At 39.3% G+C, this 13856-nt stretch overlaps 1 pseudogene; it reads left to right on the forward strand.

Moving 5' to 3' along the window:
* Positions 1-1563: 1563 nt before the first annotated feature.
* LOC113098263 (lysosomal Pro-X carboxypeptidase-like) lies at positions 1564-13240 on the forward strand (annotated as a pseudogene).
* The last annotated feature ends 616 nt before the right edge of the window (positions 13241-13856 follow it).

Raw genomic sequence — 13856 nt, forward strand, 5'->3', positions numbered from 1 at the left:
ACACCTTCAGGTCAACTGATATGTACAGTAGATGGGTTTTTTTCTTCATCGGAACAGAAGTTTAGCGTTACATCACTTGCTCACCGATGAATCCTCTGCAGTGAATGGGTGCCATCAGAATGAGACTCCTCCAAACAGCTGATAAAGCATCACAATAATCCACAAGTAATTCACATAACTCCAGTCCATTAGTTAACATTTTATAAAGTGAAAACCTGTGTGTTTGTAATAAACAAATCCATCAAATCAACTTCAAACCGTTGCTTCTGGTTAAAATTTGTCTTATTAAGATGTCTTAACAATAGATTTGTTCATTACAAACATGCAGCTTTTTACTTCACAAGATGTTAAATGTGGTGTGACTTGTGATTACTTGTGTATTATTGTGAGTTTCTTCAGTTGTTTGGACTTTTTCATGCATTCGTGAAGATGCAACATTTCTCCAAATGATATTGACATTCAATTCATTTTAATGCAAAAAATTTAAATGACACTTACTGAAATGTATGTGTGCTTATAAGATATAATATTTTTTGTATGTGTATTTTTATTATTATTATTATTATTATTATTATTATTATTATTATTATTATTATATTTTTATCATTTTTGTTTGTTGTTGTTTTTTTACTAAAACAGTTATTTTCTTCATCAGACTTTTTTTATTACAGATTGACCATTTTGGCTTTTTGGAGAATGGCACATTCAAACAGAGGTACCTTCTTAATGACCAGCACTGGCGCAAAGAAGGAGACCCAATTCTGTTTTACACGGGCAATGAAAGAGACATCACATGGTTCTGTAACAACACTGTAAATATACATTTTCTTATATCTCAGAAAAAAAGCAATAGAGATTTCGGAACTGACCAAAACTGTGAACTACCACTTCTGTTAATTGAACTGCCAAGCAGGAATGCGGCAAGTGCAACAGCAAGGTTCCTGAAGTAGAAAGAACATTATTTTTCTCTATAGGGGAATTTATGTTTGTGAATGATAACTTACAAACCTTTTAAATGCAGACCTACTGTGAGCTATGAGGTTGTTAATCAATGTTATATGCTTTTGTTGCCATCAGCCGACATCATTTCAACTTATTTTTAAATAATCATGTTCAAAAGTGGAATTCCTTGTCGAAAAACAACTTTATTCATGATTTTGCAAAGAAAGTCTTGTACAGAGTCATGAAACTTTGTTGGTTTGTCTATTATTCACATACTTTTGCTTCATATCAAAAGTGTGTGAAGTTTTTAAATGGGTGGGGAAAATACTTCCAGAACCAAAGCTACTGAAAAAATGGACAGGCACTGTTATTCATTTTGGTGTTGATAATAATAAATGTGAAAATTAGAAACGAAAACTAAATGTGAAATATTAGCTTATTAAAAATTCATAAGTACAGTATTAAATTAATGGAGTATTATGCCTAGAAACTAAATAATATGCCATGGGATTCTGGAAAATGCTTACCTGTAGTATGTACCCATGTGTTTAATTGAGGAAGGGGATGTAATTCAGCAGAGAAGTTCAGTATTATTGGTTGATTTTTCTACTGTGAAAGAGGATGATCAGTGATTGTGACTTTCTGGTGTTCTCAGTGCTCTTGCCGCGTCCGCTTCCGATCTGGCAGTTCATTGTGCCATGTGGAGAGTTTCACAAAGTGGTCACCCATGATTTCACCATCAGTGGTACCAACTGTAGCAGCAGCATCAGGAGGTCATGGGCGGCTATTGACAGGGTCTCAGCAACAGGTTTGTGAACTTGATTGCAATGCTGCTTTGCCCTTTGTTAAATTTTTGTGATCATGTGATGCATGTGTAGATACTACTGTTGACATTGTTTACAAGGTGTGGTTCTGATTACAAAAGACACAGTTAAAATGATAATCAATAATACTAATCAATTATTTTGGAAACTTCATATTTTTACTTAGTGTATGTTTTGAACTTATTTTAAATTCACGGAGTATAAATTCAAATATAGCAGTTAAATTAGTTAACTATTCTAGTTTACTCGGGCACAATCAGTAAATGGTTAACTAATTTATTACCATTACCTGATACCTGGTAATCAGTCTGAAATTATTTAAAATGAATAAATAAAACATACATCTCTGTAATCTAATTATGTGTGTGTAAATTCCAAGGACTTGATTTTTGTTTTGTTGATTTTGATTAGTTCAATATGTCATCCAGATTACCTGTACTTCTTTACTAGCCAACACTGATAGCTGCAGGAATTTGTTCTAGTTGTTTTACACCAATGCTCTTCACGGTTTTGTAATTCTCTTTTTGAAGCTTATGGGTTTTTCTGAACTTATTTGATCCGCTTTTCTTTTATAGGTGAGGGTTGCAGTGGGTGTCTCAGGAGTTTGGACTGTGTAGTTGTCACGCTCTCTAGTCTCTGTTTCCCTGGGTGTCCACTAGTGGGCTCACTTCCCCTTAGGCACTTCCATAGGCACTAGAATTCCTCTAGTTTGGTCCTGTCTTCATAGTAATTGCACTCCAGTTAATTGCACCAGGTGCAGGAAATCTATTGTCATTAGCCTCCTTATAAATACCTGTCTTTCCCTGTTGTTTGTATGGAGTCTTTACCCTTCATATGTCCAGTCTTCTCGCTCCCCAAGAATCTTCCTTCCTCACATTCTGAGTTTCCGTTCCTATTCCTTTCTTGTTTGTTTGTTTTTGTTTGGACTGCTTTCTGGTTTTGACCCTGGCATGTTTGACAACGAATTTGGATTATCCCCAATAAAGCATACCTGCGATTGGATCTCTCGTCTCCCTGTGTTTCGTTGGTCGCGAATAATCACAGAAGGACTCCATCACAAAGGATCCAGCGGTATGTCTAATCATATTTCCTCCCCAGTCACTGAGCGGATGAGGAATGGCTTTGAGAGGTACCCGTCTGGTCGTGTTCCGTGGAACCAGGGGAGGTTGCTCAGGAGTAAGTGGTCGAGAGGAGGTCCGGCAGCGATCTCCACTGTGGCCTCCCGTCAACCAGGGGTTTGGATGGGAACCATCGTCTCCCCATTGTGGACAGAGAGGGGAGAGGAGGTGCAAATCGGCTGAGCCAGCGCCGCTGCGCAAGATGGCCGCCAACCCAGCACCACGAGGCAAGATGGAAGCCAGCCCCACACCACATCACAAAATGGCCGCCAGCTCAGCGCCACGAGGCAAGATGGCCGCCAGCCCAGCGCCACAGCACAAGATGGTCACCAGTCCAGCGCCACAGTGCAAGATGGTCGCCAGCTCAGCCCGAACGCCCAAGATGGCTGCTGAGACGTTTTTGGATTATTTCTCCCTGCTGTCAAAGATCCTAGAGATTCCCAAAACTGTTCACATCACGTCTGCTGAGCCAGCACTACAGTACAAGATGGCCACCAACCCAGCGACACTGCACAAGATGGCTGCCAGCCCGGAGCCACTGCAGAGGATGGCAGCTACAGTGGGCTTTCCTGAGTTGAGTCAGGTTCCCTTTGACCCTCCAGAGTTGAGTCAGGTGCCCGTTGACTTTCCAGAGTTGAGTCAGGTTCCGGTTGACCCTCCAGAGTCGAGTCAGGTGTTCACGGACCCTCCAGAGTCAGGGTTAGTCACCATCGACCTTCCAGAGTCAGGGTTAGTTACCATTGACCTTCCAGAGTCAGGGCTAGTTCCTGTTGATCTCCCAGAGGGCGAGTCAAATTCCAGTTGGTTATCCAGAGTCGAGTCAGGCTCCTGTTGACCATCCAGAGTCGAGTCACATTCCAGTTGATCCTCCTGAATCAAGTTAGATTCCTGTCAACCTTCTAGAGTCGAGTCAGGTGCCCATTGACTTTCCAGAGTTGAGTCAGGTTCTGGTTGACCCTCCAGAGTCGAGTCAGGTGCTCGTGGACCCTCCAAAGTCGAGTCAGGTGCTCATGGACCTTCCAGGGTCAGGGTTAGTCACTGTCGACCTTCCAGAGTCAGGGTTAGTCACCATCGACCTTCCAGGTCAGGGTTAGTCACCGTTGACCTTCCAGAGTCAGGGCTAGTTCCTGTTGACCTTCCAGAGTCGAGTCAGGTGACCGTTGAATTTTCAGAGTTGAGTCAGGTTCCGGTTAACCCTCCAGAGTCGAGTCAGGTGCTCATGGACCCTCCAGAGTCGAGTCAGATGCTTGTGGACCCTCCAGAGTCAGGGTTAGTCACCGTTGACCTTTCAGAGTCAGGGTTAGTCACCATTGACCTGCCAGAGTCAGGGTTAGTCACCTTTGACCTTCCAGAATCAGGGCTAGTCACCGTTGACCTTCCAGAGTCAGGACTAGTCACCATGGACTTTCCAGAGACAAGGCTAGTCACCGTTGACCTTTCAGAGTCAAGTCAAGTCACTGGTGATCTTCAACGACAGAGTCAAGTCACTGGTGATCTTCAAGGACAGAGTCAAGTCACTGGTGATCTTCAAAGACAGAGTCAAGTCACTGGTGATCTTCAAAGACAGAGTGAAGTCACTGGTGATCTTCAAAGACAGAGTCAAGTCACTGGTGATCTTCAAGGACTGAGTCAAGTCACCGGTGATCTTCAAGGACTGAGTCAAGTCACCGGTGATCTTCATGAACAAAGGCAAGTCACCACTGATCTTCATGAACAAAGGCAAGTCACCATTGATCTTCATGAGCAAATACAAGTCACCAATGATCTTCATGAACAAATGCAAGTCACCAATAATCTTCATGAGCAGAGTCAAGTCAGCACCGATCTTCTGGAATCCAGTATAAACACCATGGGATTACCATAGTTTCGTCCTCCCGTTGGTCCGGCCGCACGGATGTGGTGGTCTTCTGCTCTGCCCTGGGGGCTTTCGGCTTAGACCACAAGGATGTAGTGGTTGCCTGCTCCACCCTGGGGGGAGTCTGGTTCAACCACATGGATGTGGTGGTCTTCTGCTCTGTCCTGGGGGCCTTTGGACTTGAACACAAGGATGTGGTGGCTTTCTGCATTGACCACAAGGATGTGGTGGTCTTCTGCTCCGCCCTGGGGGGCTTCTGTCTTGGCCACATGGTTGTGGTGGCCTTCTGCTCCACCTTGGGGGACTCCGTCCTTGACCACAAGGATTTGGTGGTCTTCTGCTCCGCCTTGGGGGGCTTCCGCCCTGACCACACGGTTGTGGTGGCCTTCTGCTCCGCCTTGGGGGACTCCGGCCCCGACCACTAGGATGTGGTGGTCTTCTGTTCTGCCCTGGGGGGCATCCGTCCCGACCACATGGTTGTGGTGATCTTCTGCTCTGCCCTGGTGGGCGTCACGTGATGTCCTTCATGGACCTATGTTTTTGGGTTTTTTGTTTTTTTCTGTCTGTTTCCTCCTATGGACCTGGTCCTCCATCCCTCCCCCTGATCCTCCGTCGGTCCACCTCCCTCCTGGGTTTCTAGTCTGTGTCTTTCGTTCTGTTTGCCTCCAGGATCTGGCCCTCCGTCCCTCCCCCTGATCCTCCACCGGTCCACCATCCTCCTGGACTCCTTGTTTTGTGTTGCACTTCTCTTGTCTCTGTTTCCCCATTTTACCTGGTTGTCTTGTCTCTGTTTCCCCTTCCTATTCCTTTCTTGTTTGTTTGTTTTTGTTTGGACTACTTTCTGGTTTTGACCCTGGCAGGTCTGACAACGACTTTGGATTATCCCCAATAAAGCATACCTGCGATTGGATCTCTCGTCTCCCTGTGTTTCACTGGTCGCGAATCGTCACAGTAGTTATTTAAAGACTCCAGACGAAGTGTATGGTTTCAAGGCTTGGCTACAGGAACCCTGGGTGAACTTAGCCATGGTGGATTATCCATGTGAAGCCAACTTCCAAAAAACAGCATTAAGGGACCAGTGGATGGAGTTTATTTTTACAGAGCGTCAATGGAGTTGTGCAAGTGTTTTTGTTTGTTCCCTGCATTTCGAAGATGCTTGTTTTACAAACAAGGCCCAGTTTGACGCCGGATTTGCACATCGTTTATTTCTTAAGGATAATGCAGTCCCAACAAAAAAGGGTCACAATCGTGTGTTGGAACCGCATGCGGTGAGTAAAACTGCTTCAAATATCTCTGTGTTGTTAACTTCGCTATCGGTGCGTAAGCACATCAAATAAACAACATGCAATGTTGTCATCAAACTGCACTTTCCACATGTACAGCTTAAAAAAAAAAAAAGACATAAAGTGGAACTTAGTCATTTTCCAAAACCGCTAAGCAAATATATACAGTTTCAGTACATACCACATAGAGACGTCGTTGCTGGTGCTGCTCTTGTTAAATTTCACTCTCTGGATCTGATTCTGGATCATAAATATACGCTGAATCTGACTGTTAGCCATGGTTTGTTTTGGATGTTTTTTCTTCACGGTAATGTCACAGCTTCCAAACGCTCTCAACGCAAAAGCCTACTTGCGCTCGTGATTCTTTAGCTCCGCCCACACGTCACGCCTCCAGCCGGTCGTGTTATTCCGGGACAAAACTATCTTTCTCTTATGAATATAATAAAACTAAAGACTTTTTGGAGTTATGAAGGATGCAGTACTACTCTTTAGGTACTCAAGATTAACAGGATATTGAGTGAAAACAAGCATTTCACCCCCCCTTTAATGCATCCTTACATAACAAAAAAAAAAAAAAAAAAAAAAAAAAAAGATTTTACCATGGTATTTATTTTGTATTTTTTAGGAGCTTTATCCTAAAAAGTTATCATCTTTGTTTTTTGTTGGTAACTGTATCTTATCTCTAGCCAGTGGTGTAGCGTCTGGGCATGCAGGGTATGCCTGTGGAGCCTGTGTCTTTTTTCTCTCTCTCTACCCCATACACAAAATGCTGTTGCAGCCATTACAGTATTTCAGTTTTGGTTTTTAATGCCAGAGTGGTCATATTTATTTTCGTTTCTTTATTAAGTTAATTTAGAAATATGTTTGAAACATTTTATGTTTGTTAAATTCAAGGTTTTATTTAAAAATTTTTAAAGGAGCGACCAATTAAAAAATTAACTGAAACTTAGCGGATACTTGCCTCATAGACATGAAAAATCTATAAAATGTTTTGAATTACTACTAATTACTACTTTAAAAGAAAATAGTTCAATTTGAAAACAAAAACTAATTCATAATGTAATCTGTAAAGAGGCATTTCTCTCTAACGGCGCGTTATATTATTATATTGTTAATGTCACATTTAACATGAAAAACAGCAATAAAAAGTAGACTTATTGAAGTTTTTTTAAACTCTGATTGATCGATTTCATGCGACATTTTTTGTAATAAATTGTTCTGATATATATATATATATATATATATATATATATATATATATATATATATATATATATATATATATATTTTACATACATTCAAATATTCATGTTTATTTCTTGTTGCAAATATTAAATTGCCCTTATAAAAATAAATAAAATTTGATTATATTATTCTATATAATTATATTATTCTATATATTTTTATTATAAAATAGTAGTAACAAAGCAAAAAGCTGCAATTATTGGGTGGCTTTCATGCTACAAATTGACTTGAAAACTTTAAATATTATTTTCAAGCATTTAGGCCATAAATAAAACAGCTTGGAAAGCATGATCCACAAAACTTTATTTACTTCACAAAAATTAACAACAGGGCCTAGGTGAAGTGAACCGAGCTGGACATTTGGGGGGCCCATACAATTTTTTTTTTGCATATGGGCCCGGACTGACACTGCCTCTAGCCCATATGAATATGCAGACTGTGTAGACTTTGCAAGAGCTCAGATGGTATACTCTTGAGTAGTTTTCTTTTTCCCTTCTCAAATCTGATAATGTATGCAACCCCTATGTGTGGTTAAAGCAGTTTAGGCAGTGGGTGCAAATAGGCTTTTTAATGATAGAGCTAATGTGATTATGTGAGTGACTGAGAGAAGGGGGTATTGAAGGCTTAGGAGTGGGAAATCTGTTGCTGGAGATGAATGTTTAAGCCTAATCCCATCTGAAAAGTAGAGAGAAGGTGCTTTGGACAGCCTCTGCTCCTTTTGTTATAGTATAAATCTCTGCTCGGACATGCGTGTAGCATACATTGTTCTCAGACCACCATCTTGGAAGAATAGGTTAGCAACAACCTCAAAATAAAACATGACAGATGTCAAACAAGACATCCCATTAAGGGTGATGTGTGTTAATGTATGTGATGTGGGTAGCAATGTTAAAATAAACTGTACTATCCTAGTTTAATCTGTAGAGATAGCAATGGGTAAAATTGTGGTCACATTTAATGATGCATGGCGAAATTTCGCATTTGAATTCATTTTAGTAGGAATCTGTGTTATTAGGAGTTTGAAATTAGAGCGGATTTCTCCACTAAGACGCGAACGATGGTGAAACATTTGCGATAGCAGACAACAATACTCAAGGTGACGATAGTATCAAATGAACGATAAGTTGAAATGAAAGAGGATTATTGAAAAAAAAACAATTATAAATGCAGGCCAGGGATTTGGATTTCTCTGTTGTTTATTGATTGAGGTGTTGGCGTGGCACTTAAAAATGAATTAAAACTTCCAGTTGATTGTTGAGGAATGGGGTACTTTAAACTTAAGATTTTGACCTTTTCAATGTCATTTTTTAAATAAATGTAACAAAATGAATCATTCACAATAAGATCTGTAACATTAATTTACAATTCATATGAATTTTCATTTCATGCCCACTTCAGTTCTCTTTATAGCACCTCTTGTGGCAACACTGTCAATGCATCACATATTTGCATTATGACATGATTGTGCTCCAGTCCTATTTCACGTGGTGCTAGTTTCTGGGGTGGGGGGGGGGGATGAAATTTTCACTGCAAGATTGTTTTAAAATAATTGGAGCTTATGGAACATCTTGATGCAGATAAAACTTTGCTTGTTTGCTAACTGTAATTTGCACCTTTGTTATGCAATAAAGCTGAACCGTCGTCATCTCTCTGAACATAAAGGCAGCTGTTTGTTCTGTGACTTGTGTGTTTTTTTTCTGATTCTCAGGTGGTGTGCAAAAATCTTCATTTTGATACCGGTGTATTAGACAAACAGCTGTTGAATGGTATCTCTCAAGCCATAAAAGTGTACTACAATTACACGGGAGATGCAGTCTGTCTCAACACCTCACAAACAGCTACTGGGAATCTAGGCTTCCTTGGTTGGTACTACCAGGTAAAATCTTAAAATGTGTGTAAGTTTGACTTGATATGGTCACAGATATTAATATAGGTCATTTCATTCTGTTTTATTTGGAATCACGTTGATGAAGAATTATGATGTTGTTCTTTTCCATACATAGAAATTATTTATGGAAGGAAGCAGTTGAGCTCCAAAAATGACAAAAAGCACTATGGAATATTTTTTGCTGCATTACAAAATTCAAATGTCAAAGGATAGGTTTAAAAGCCTTCGTAGATCGGAAAGAAGGAGGTGGGAAATGGCGAGCATTTAAACATAAAACTTTAATAATAAAATAAAATAAGACAAAAAGAAAGTAAAAGCGGCAGCCCCTCACAGACGGCTGCCACATAAAACAACAACATCATAAATGGTACTGAGGCCTGTTCTTCGTAGCTTACTTAAAGGTGCCATATGTAAAAATTGAAGTAAAAATACCCATAACATGACCTACACGCATCAAAAGAATGAGAAGAAATAAGGGCGATGATATCATAAAAAAATGTCAAGTTATAGTGCTGCAGAGATATCAACCTTAATTAGCATTAGCATTACTAGCCCCGGCCCGACAGGTGTCGTAATACCAGTTTCGGCCATGGGAGGCGGTATGCGGGCAACATAACCTCCAGCCAACCTGCAATACACGAATAACTCGCACGGCTTGTGGGCGTGTACTTGAACCTGATGTCAATCGTGTGGAAAGTACAGCCCCCTACTTCATTTCAGTTCAGGGAAGAGAGAGAAATGATGTCTCAAGCCCTTGGCAAGAGACCCCTACCACCACCACCCGCTACAGGGAAACAACCGTGCTCGGAATCACAAATCAAATCCGATAAGAAAAGGAGCCGAATCAGAGTAAACATCGGCACTGCTTTCAATCGCTGGAGACAACTGATGGACCATAAAGAAATTAGGCTCGACTCCGAACTTGACTCCGAATTTCTAACAGTAAGTTAGATGCTGTTAGTATTTCGCTAGAAGTTTGTTTTATATGTTTGTGTATTTGTTTTCGGGAAGTTATAAGTCAAGGAAGTCGGCAAGTCGGCAAGATTGAGTTTTGACGCTCTAGACGCCGGCGGTGTGAACGCACAGTTAGGCTTCGGCTATGGCTGTAGTGTTGTTGTGAAAGTAGGGGCGGAGCATAGAGACTATGCCGTTTCTCGTTTGTTACTCTAGAGTAGACCAATTCACTTTATTGAGGCATACTGCCCCCATCTGTTATGGAATGTGGAGTATGACTTGATTTTTTTTGCCAAACATTACAGATGGCACCTTTAAAACAAACTGAAGCAAGGTTGTTTGCTGAAAACTGATTTTCCAGCTTTATAGAGCAGCTCCTCATAGCCAGTCTGATCTCCTTTGTTAGTGTATTCCTTGCCTGATTATACAAGATTCTGTCCCCACTCCTGTAGGCATCCTCTCTGGCTTGACAAAGCTGTCTAAGTTTTGCAGTGAACCATGGTTTTATGTCATTTTTGGTGTATTTTCATTTGTTATAAGTCTAAAAAGCTAAAAATCTGGATATTAACATCATGTTGGTGAACATTCCATGATATGGTGTCGTATTTGCAGAGCTGCACAGAGACGGTAATGCCATTGTGTACAGACGGCATCATTGACATGTTTGATCCACAGCCATGGAACTTCCAGGCCTTCTCAGATGAGTGCAATAACCAGTTTGGAGTGCGGCCACGGCAAGACTGGGCAGAAATTGTATACGGTGGGAGAAACATAAGTGCTCACAGCAATATCATCTTCAGGTAGGACCTTTCATGTTTGTATAATATTAAGCACTGCCTTAATTTTTCACTTCCTACCATAATAAAAAATTTATTTGATGAGATTTTCAGTTTGGGGTTTAGATATTCTGTTCCAAAAGCCTTGTTGTCTAGTCCCTTCATAGGCAGCATCCTAAACATTATAAATCTCATAAATATCTGATTTGGAACAACATGTTGTAGCATGTAGCATGTTGCTATAATACTCCACATAAAAATACACAACACAAACTAAGTAAAATAGTTAATTAACTAAATGTTACATTCCATATATGTTCTAGTTTGGGTACTGTACATATATTACAGTTTTTCTCAGTCGCATTGGTACGTTTCTCGAATCAAACTCACAATTTGCAAAACAGTAAGTGCATCTCAAAACAATTTGTACAAATAGCAAAACACCATGGATTAGCTGCAAAAGCCAGTCTCCTGCTCAAAATCCTTAGTTCATCTCTCAAAAATAAATATCTGTGTCAATGAACATGTCAGTGCCATCAGAATGACAAGTCCTTGTGTCATAGTTTACGGATAAGACAGTCAAATTGTTTAGTCATGTTGTCAATGTAACAGTTTATTCGGGAGGGATGTTCTGATGTAAACTATAGCAACATTTTGGATGACAGTTACTGTATTGAACAGTATGCCATATGCTTATGTATGCCATATAATCATTTCAAAAGTACACATTTACACATTACTGTATGTGAGATTTTGACTGAAAGAGACTAGATTGAATTCCCAGTTACACGTTTACTAGTGGTCTGTCACAAAAAATTATAATACTGTAAAAAAAAACAAAAAAAAAAAAACAATGTCACTGTGATATAGAAATGGAAAAATAAATATGGGCACAAAGATGAAGATAAGTAAATTTTCAGAATGTGTAACTCTTGTGTTGTCCTCTGTCTATACAGTATAAACTTTCCAACTGAAGATTCATGAGATGAACCTTTGAGCTATTTCAGAGAAACGGTTTCTCATTGGTTTATCATCTACATTCTCTTCATTAGTCAAGATTCACTTGCACAATTCATGCCAGATTGACAAAAAGTCTATGACAAAAGTGTGCTTGGCAGTTTATGACAACTAGATTAACCATTTTGCATTGAATGACTTATATGATGAACTAAAGACCCGGTGTTTTGGGGGGCAAGACTATTGCACAGAAAACTATATAATAAATTTTGAGCCACATGACATTAGCAACCGATAATGTAGGAAACAACAGAGAATTGTACATAATCATTTGCATGGATGTACCAAAGCATTTGCAACTTGTTCACAGAAATGAGAAACTGCTTTTTTGATGTGCGCAAGTGACACAATGATGTGAGAATTGATCAGGTAGTTTTGAGAATTTCAATTCTGATCTGAGAAATGTACCAAAGTGACTGAGAAAAACTGTAAGCTTTCCAACTGAAAATTCATGAGATTAACTTTTGAGCTATTTCAGAGAAATGGTTTGTCATTGGTTTATCATCTACATTCTCTTCATTAGTCAAGATTCACTTGCACAATTCATGCCAAATTGACAAAAAGTCTAATAATAATGTGTAAAAAAAAGTGTGCTTGGCAGTTTATGACAACTAGATTAACCATTTTGCATTTACTGATTTATATGATGAACTAAAGACTAGATGTTTTGAGGGGTAAGACTATTGCACAGAAAACTATATAATACACTTTGAGCAACATGACATTAGCAACTGATAAGGCAGGAAACAACAGAGAATTGTACATAATCATTTGCATGGATGTACCAAAGCATTTGCAACTTGTTCAAAGAAATGAGAAACTGCTTTTTTGATATGCACAAGTGAGGCAATGATGTGAGAATTGAGCAGGTAGTTTTGAGAATTTCAATTCTGATCTGAGAAATGTACCAAAGTGACTGAGAAAAACTGTAAATGTGGTGATACTACCAAACCTAATGTTGTGTCGTCTTTTTCAGTAATGGAAATCTTGATCCATGGATGAGTGGTGGAGTGACCACAAATATTTCAAAATCTCTGGTTGCCATTATGAACGATGGAGGTGCTCACCACCTTGATCTGCGATACAACAGCGAGTTTGACCCGGAGTCAGTTATCAAAACACGTGCTTTTAGAAGTACGCTACTTCAAGGAGTGGCTCAAACAGGCAGCAACTAAACAATGATATGGAATCAAGATCACTTAAAATTTTAAATTTTAAGAAACATTAAGAAACACAAAATGAACCATTACTATTTGCTATGTGCCAAAGTTAGGGGTCAAGAATTAATTTACTTGGTACTTAAGTGGAAAAAAATAGTTTTTGTGGATTGTAAGTTCTTTTTGGGGACATGGTTGATCATAATTTTCTAATTTTTTTGGTTTTATTTGTTTGTTTTGTTTTGTTTTGTTTTGTGTGTGTGTGTGTGTGTGTGTGTGTGTGTGTTTGCTTGCAAACCAAGAATGCGAAGTAGGTTTTTGTAAGAAAATTAAGGAACTGAAAGTGTCAGAAAACACCATATGCAAAACCACTCAGGGAAAGTGTCCTGTGCTAAAATGTTAAAGTTGAATTGTAGCAATACTAATCATACATATTCACAGTCAGCTATTGTTCTTAACTGAAGTTTGCTACATTTTCAAGGGATAGTTCACCAGCAATTAAAATTCACTCATTTATTTACCTACATATCCTTTTAAGCTCAAATGAGCCATGTTTTCTTCCATGGAACTCAAAAGGCAATTTTTTCTAGATGAGCCCATTTGACCCCTGTACCATATTTACAGTTCCGCCTTTTTCAAATGTTATGTATTGTGATTGGTTAACAAACATGCAAGAACCAAACGTATCATTTGTAAACCACGGTAAAGGGGATAACTATGATGTGTTTTTCTCAGAAAGGTTTAGTAAATCTTCAGAATATTTGGAATATAGTTGTAGACAATGTTTATTCTGTTTT

Source organism: Carassius auratus, unplaced genomic scaffold (genome assembly GCF_003368295.1).
Source record: "Carassius auratus strain Wakin unplaced genomic scaffold, ASM336829v1 scaf_tig00216461, whole genome shotgun sequence".
Taxonomy (NCBI): Eukaryota; Metazoa; Chordata; class Actinopteri; order Cypriniformes; family Cyprinidae; genus Carassius; species Carassius auratus.